The sequence below is a fragment of the Palaemon carinicauda genome, chromosome 1, assembly GCF_036898095.1.
Source record: "Palaemon carinicauda isolate YSFRI2023 chromosome 1, ASM3689809v2, whole genome shotgun sequence".
Classification (NCBI taxonomy): domain Eukaryota; kingdom Metazoa; phylum Arthropoda; class Malacostraca; order Decapoda; family Palaemonidae; genus Palaemon; species Palaemon carinicauda.
The window spans coordinates 46123856-46131355 of record NC_090725.1 but is presented as its reverse complement, the minus strand read 5'-3'; the positions used below and the strand labels follow the sequence as shown (position 1 = coordinate 46131355).

At 31.1% G+C, this 7500-nt stretch overlaps 1 protein-coding gene across 1 annotated transcript in view; it reads left to right on the top strand.

Moving 5' to 3' along the window:
• The window catches only part of LOC137647940 (uncharacterized), a 292234-nt gene that overhangs the window by 12707 nt on the left and 272027 nt on the right, over window positions 1–7500 (top strand). The gene's annotated exons all lie outside the window — the stretch shown is intronic.

The window sequence follows — 7500 nt, the reverse complement described above, 5'->3', positions numbered from 1 at the left end:
GTCAGGGACGTTACCACATTGGCTTAATGGAAACTTTTCTACTTTACGATCTGCAGCACTGGAGTTCATGAGCCGCTAAAGCTCGATAGTTTTTTAAATGTCTGTAACCTCACAACCCTTATGAACTGAAGATGTGGGTTTGTGAGATCCTAGGGGTTTGCAAGCTGAGGCATCAGTAACTATGACCTGGCCCTCCCTTCTTCCTGGCTTGGGTGAAGAGGGGGCTTCGTCCCTGATCATATGTATATATGACCAGTCTCTAAGGTATTATCACTGTCCCTGACCTCTGTCATTCATGAGCGACCTTTATACCTTTAGAGAGCACAGTTACTGGCATGGTGCAGTGCTATGGACAATTATTGATTTATAAAATAAATTTAACTGAGGCAACCAGTAAGCGCCAATTTCTTGAAATAATTTGCTCTGCAATAAATTTTTCGAAAGTGATAATGATAAAAGTAGTAGTAGTAGTAGTATTAGTAGTAGTAGTAATAGTAGTAGTAATATTAGTATGTATATATCTCACCATTTCTGTGGTTCTCAGTTCTTACTCAACACCCTCTAATCTTTAACTTTCATTTGCATTGAGTTTAATTTTGTTTTTCTTTTTTTGAGAAGATGAGCCCAACATCGCTTTGGATACTGAAAATTCACCTATCTTGGACAAATGATGTCACATAGACATCCTTCTCCCAGAATATACTTGTTTCACATTTACGAGACATGTTTTCTCTCGCTCTACAATAAATAGATCAACATATTGAGAAAAATGGCTATTAATTAACGTTCAAAATGTTTCAACCCTCAACAGGAAATTGGTATCCTTATCAATAAAGTTACAGAGCAAAAACCAATAAATCATTAGCTCAATTAAGAAAGGAGGTATTTGTAATACTATGAACAGCGCTACAAACGACTCCATAGAAAATGGGATGGAAACCTCCCTTTTTTATGCGGCGTCTGGAAGTTCTGGCAAAAGAAGAAAGAAAAAAAAAGGGTTGGTCACTTGCAATCTATATCAAACTCTTCAGTGGATTTGTGCATTTGGTCAGTACTTTCCCTGGAAAGTTTTATCATTATTTTATCAATAGCTGTTAACCCAAATATAAGACAATACACTTGGAATGAAACAATTGTTATCTCATATAGTAGGGTCAGAAAAGCTTCCTTCTTCCTTATTGGAAGATACAAGTTCAAAACCAGTTAAAAATCGTAAGTTGAATTATTCATTTTAAAGGACAATTGTACCATTAGTTTATAATACAGTTTTGTTAATGATTCCTCATCAGTATTTAGTTGTGAAGGAGCTTTTATCGAAAGCATTCTAGTGGCGATCTGAAAGTAGGCAGAATGAGCAAAAACTTCTGATTTTGAGAAAGTTTTATCTTGGAGTTAAGTCGGCAAATATCCTCAAGTATAATCAGGAAACAGAAATCTAAAATCTGCCGTTGAGCTGAAGTTGATTCTCTCATCTAAGTCCAATTGCTTTAGTCCTCGTTTACTTATAATTTTACACTATATCTTTTGTTGTTTCATACATGTTGTTTATTCAAAAGATACTCATCATTATGTTTTATTTCTTTCCTTACTACTTCTTGTACAGTAAATTTTTTTTTTCTTTTTTGACCTCGGGGTACCATGCGTCATGTTTTTTTTTTCGGTCAATATTACTCCAGATCGTTGAGCTAGTTTAAATTGCTGAGGTTTGTTTACATAGATGTCATTCGTATTTGCTCCTAGTAACCTTAAATTACTTATTATACCGGAAGTATAGGCATGGGTTAACCTATTCTATTTCAATAATGTTATGATGCTGCTTACTTGGACACTAAAATTCCAGATCGATCTAGAAATCTAGAAAACCAATCTCTTCATACTATAATGTAAGTATTTAATGACAAAATAAAAAAGTATTAATGAAAAATTGGGAGTTAATTTCCTATAGCAGGAGGCAATGAAATTAAAAGCTCCATGAATATGTACACTGCATACATATCCCACATTAATATACGCTACAGTCACCCCTCACAATTCCTAACTAGCATCCAGAGAAGAGAGTTTCAGAAGAAAAAGGTTTTAGCGGAGAATTCAGACAAATAAGAAGTTAAGGATTGAAATAAAACTTACACTGGAAAGGAAGAAATTGCCACTGACCCAATTTTTTTTCTTTTATAGACGCTAATCCTTTAGGTATCTCTTCTCCTGGAGGTTCAATAGACAAAATATTTGTTATGAAAAGGCCACTCTGTAGTATACAGAAGGATGATCCTTTCCAGGAATAAGGAATCTAGCGAATTGACTTGCCTTTCACTGTAAGGAAAATGCATGATATAAATGAAGCATTATTCAAAAGAACTTATCGATTCTGTTGTGGAAGAATAGCTGTAAGTCAAAGATAGTTGTTATTGACATCGATTGATTAAAGAACATCTGACGACCATAGTAAAAATACTGTTTGAAATTTTCAGGTCTTAATATGTTTTGATATATATATGTATATATATATATATATATATATATATATATATATATATATATATATACATACATATATATATATATATATATATATATATATATACACGGTGTATATATATGTATATATATATATATATATATATATATATATATATATATATATATATATATATAAATATATGTGTGTGTGTGTATAAATATACACACACGTTGTATATATATATTTATACACATACATACATATATATATATATATATATATATATATATATATATATATATATATATATGTATATATATATATATATATATATATATATATATGTGTATATATATATATATATATATATATATATATATATATATATATATATATATATATATATATATATATAACTTCAGATATAACAGAGATATGCGTACTGAACCCTTGAAATATCAGGATTAGACTAAATCTTAGTGCAGATAAAATTTATGTATGACATGAATGTTATATTGATTCCATTATATCTTTTTAAGTAAAGGAATGAATAATGGCCAACCCGGTTAAACATAGAATATCTGGCCCTTTGGTCGAACAGAATGTAGAAACATGAACTATTTTACCCCTGTTCAAAGTAATTAGTACCCAGAGCAGGAAAAGATTAACATCACTCAACGTTCTGAAGAATACGACGCTCTTTTGAAATTATAATCTCTTTCTGTCCTCATATGCAGATCGAATGAAATGCAGCTTTTAGTGGTCGTATTAATTGGGATTCAGAAAGATAATCATTATCTTTTCCATAACAAAATTTTGTTGCATAGATATCTTTCAGACATCAAAATCTTATGCTTTTTTTTCCTGTCTCTATGTCTTAATTAAACTGTTATACTATAAAATGTTTACCCAAGTCATTTAGGTTATCTATTTTAGTTATTTTCTCAACGCTTATACTCTTATCATGACCAGCTACGACTAATAATGGCTTCTTTACCAATGAGAACTATTAATGGTAATAAAAATGGAGGCTTATTTTTACAGTAAGTTAACTTTTCGTCTTCTTTTATGGTTGTGCAGCGCAAGATCTAGTAAAACAGGTTTCACTTTCACCCGCCAGCGGGAAATGTGACATATCCTGGGCCGGCACCCACGCATTTATCCATCCATACCTTGCAACTATATTGTTCTTCTGTACTGGTGAACATTTTTTGGAATCCGTTACTTTAACAAAACAAATAAAATTGAACCACAAAGTACTTTTGGAGAGAGAGAGAGAGAGAGAGAGAGAGAGAGAGAGAGAGAGAGAGAGAGAGAGAGAGAGAGAGAGAGAGAGAGAGAGAGAGAGAGGTCAAATGAAATGAAATTATTCAAATTTTATATGGATTATGCCATGGATGGATTATGCAGCATATGCTGTAAACAACATGGCAAGAGACTATGCATTAATAAGACGAGAAAGGCTGTGGAAGTGCACTTCAGCTCTGATGACGTCATCATCATTTTCGAGTATATACACCCACACACACATATGCAGTATATATATATATATATATATATATATATATATATATATATATATATATATATATATATATGTATATATATATATATATATATATATGTGTATATATATATATATATATATATATATATATATATATATATATATATATATATATATATAACAAACCTTCTGTTAAGCTCCGTCCCCCTTAGATCAAAATGCGTTTCCAATATAATAAATAGACTGTGAGAGACTACGCGAGGGGTACAAATGGAAAAATTAATGGTATATCAATGATTGTCCATTACATACCATTATCTTTTAGCTATTATTATCTAGTGGCCTAAAAAAAAATAGAGATTTCAGTATACATGGATGGAAATGAGTGTTCTCCTCTAAGCTCTTAAAATATATGAAAAGCTATCACTAGATTTTGATATAACTTTACATGTAAATGCAGGTTATCTATTATTATTTTTTTTTTTACTCAGTTATAGGCACGGTTATCTTATTATGATTATTGGTATGGTTTTTTTTTTCTCCAGGCCTTGACACAAACTTAGCCGTAAAATCCAAATGATCTAATTGTATGAAACTAAAAATTTTTGAAAAGATACCGTGAGTTTAATAGCCTAATATGAAAAAGGCACAAACTATAAAATGAACTAAGGTGAATACAAATTCCCACTGAATAAGAAACAAGTAACTAAAAAACGGGACAGAGTTCACCCCGCCAAAAAAAAAAAAAAAAAAAAAAAAAAACGGAATTTGCACTAAGGTTCTGCATGTAAATTTCCACAGATTTAAATATGCAATTATGAATATCGGTTCACAATGAACTCACAGCCTGAGTATTTTTTTTTTTTTTGAATAATGTAAACTAATGAGACTTACGAGATTAAATTTGCAACTCACAGTGTGATTACATACCTTGTACAACATGGTGGGTGGTATGATCTCTCAAAAATATTGTACATTATTCCTTAAGGAGCCAATTCAACTATAACTGAAAAGTCAGTTTAATAGAACCAAAACTTTGGTCCATCAACTAGTCAGATCAATATTCAAAACAGGGCATAATGAAAAATTCTAAACAGTTCTTCGAGACTTCAAACAACTGAAAAATCTTAGAATCTTTTTACATTATAGGATTTTTCCAGCAGTTGAATGAGCAAAATGTAGTTTAAAATGCATTGTAAATATAATTTTTTTTAAGAGGTACCATCTTTAAAACTTCAAAGGTGGGATAAAGATTATTTACACGTTGAACATATTTCTTTGCGTTATGGTATAGAGAAAATAAAATATGAACTATACATAAATTGTATTCTTTTAGAGCTAGTGATGTTCCAAATAACAAAATTGTATGCTCAATATACTAACAAATTAATAAATGTAGCTTTAGGAATCTTATATTCTCTAAACTTATGTTCATATTAGGCTAATTAACGTATTTTTCTATACATTCTCTTTTGTAATGCTTATTAAAAAAAAAATCATATACAGGGATCATATTTTTAAATCATTCACGTAACCTATAATGAATTCATCTCACCCATTATTAATGCTTCACGTCTCCCAAATAGTTTTATATCAAGTAGAGGGTTATGGGAAACCAGAATACTAATATGATCCTTATAATAAGTAATAGCTAGACTATGTCAATGACACGAAGAACAAGAACATTATCTTTATGATGAAAAATCTATTGAAAACATCGCAACCTAAACTGTTACTTATTGCTGGAATCACTATTAAAGGCAATGCCAATTTGATGCCATGAGATTCTTTTCGATCCTAATAGAAGATTAGGGAAGAGATAAGCAAACTAATTTAAAAAAAAAACAAAAGATTTTTAAAATTCTAAAAGAAACACTAATTCAGGCTGCCTCTAAAAGATGAATGGAAAATCCTTATATTGAAATTAAATTACAAATGATAAAGTAAAGAGAATGTGGTTTTCATATCTAAATAGAAGAAACTATGATACCTAATCTTGAAATTAGCTAAAAAATTATTTGATAATTGTCCCCAGCTAGTGACCAAATTTGCAGCTAGTTTTAGATAAGTTAGAAAGGTGATCCGGTTTATTTATACGAAGTTCCAACACTACTGAAACTGCATGAAAGTTTCAAACGAAAAAACAAAAATATTCTAGTTTAATACGTCAATAATAATGTAGGATTATGATTTGCCATTTTTTTTTTGTTTTATAAAATCTTAATGTTATGTAAATAAAATATGTAGAAGAAGCAAAACTATTACCTTTCAGTCCTGAGAGAGTCAAAATAATAGAAAATAAAAATTAAATGTCAAGAGGAGCATTGTGTTGATGCAGGACAATGTCTTGCCATCTTGGCGTGGATGGGTGTGTCATTTGCCACTGCCATTAACGTTGAGGCGACTTTTCACATTTTCTCAATAGAGTTCCGCCGTTTTCAGGTGACTTTTCACATTTACTTAACAGAGTTTCCCCTTTTCAAGAACAGTTAGAGAAATCCTACATGGTATGGTGTATAATTTCTCTATCTAAGATTAAATTTTCTTCCAGTTCAGGATAGTGAGGTTTGAGCATCAATTAACCAGGTGAACTGTAAGTTAGTGATATTATTAAAAAAATAGTATAAAGAAATTTACTAAGATCGATGGATTTATTCTGGCTATTGATTGTTTTTCCATTGTAAACAGAGAGCCACGAGTAAATTTCACCTAACAGAAAGGACATGGATGATGAAGAAAAACTTATTCAGGATGTAATACTGAATATCCTAAGAGATTCTGAAAATCAATTTAAAAATGTGTGAATCTACAGCTATGTAGGATTATGTCTGGAAACTCTCATCACAAGTGAAAAAAGAAACACACATTTACAGCAGATAGAACATTAATAACAACATCCAATATTCACAGCAGTGATTTATGAAAATTTTTTTTTTTTTTTTTTTTTTTTTTTTGGTTGAAAAGAAAATAGTGAAGTAAGAATTTTTCAATTATCAAATGGTCCATCGAAGTGGAAAATTATCCAATCTTATATAACAATCCTCGAAAGTATCGTTCTTATAGTTGCTACCTTTACCGGCAAGTACTTATTTGTGAGTTAGGTAGAGAAAATAACTACAAAAAAAGAGTTTCGTTAACAGGAAAGGGACATTTCGAATAGACCGTGCGCCACTGAAAAGAATTAATAATAGCGCGTATCGCTTTGGCTGTGTGAACTCGTATCGATTCCAAACACTTGGTAAGTAAGGGGAAAGCAAATTGATGGCAAAGTAGGCAGTTTTTATTTGCAATTCAACGTGTTTTCCCGGCCCCTTCTCCACTGATAGCTATCACCCAGGTACAGATCTTTACACACTCCAAATGCACCCATCATCGCTGAGAAGGCTTTACTTTGGAGCCTGCAAAGGAATACATCGCCTCTATTTACTCGGGAGAGCAAAAATGTAAACACGTTTTCCATGTACCTACAAGCGTGACTCATCATCTATTTGTAGTGGAATTCAGATAAAAAAGAACTCGTAAATCCATCCACGAT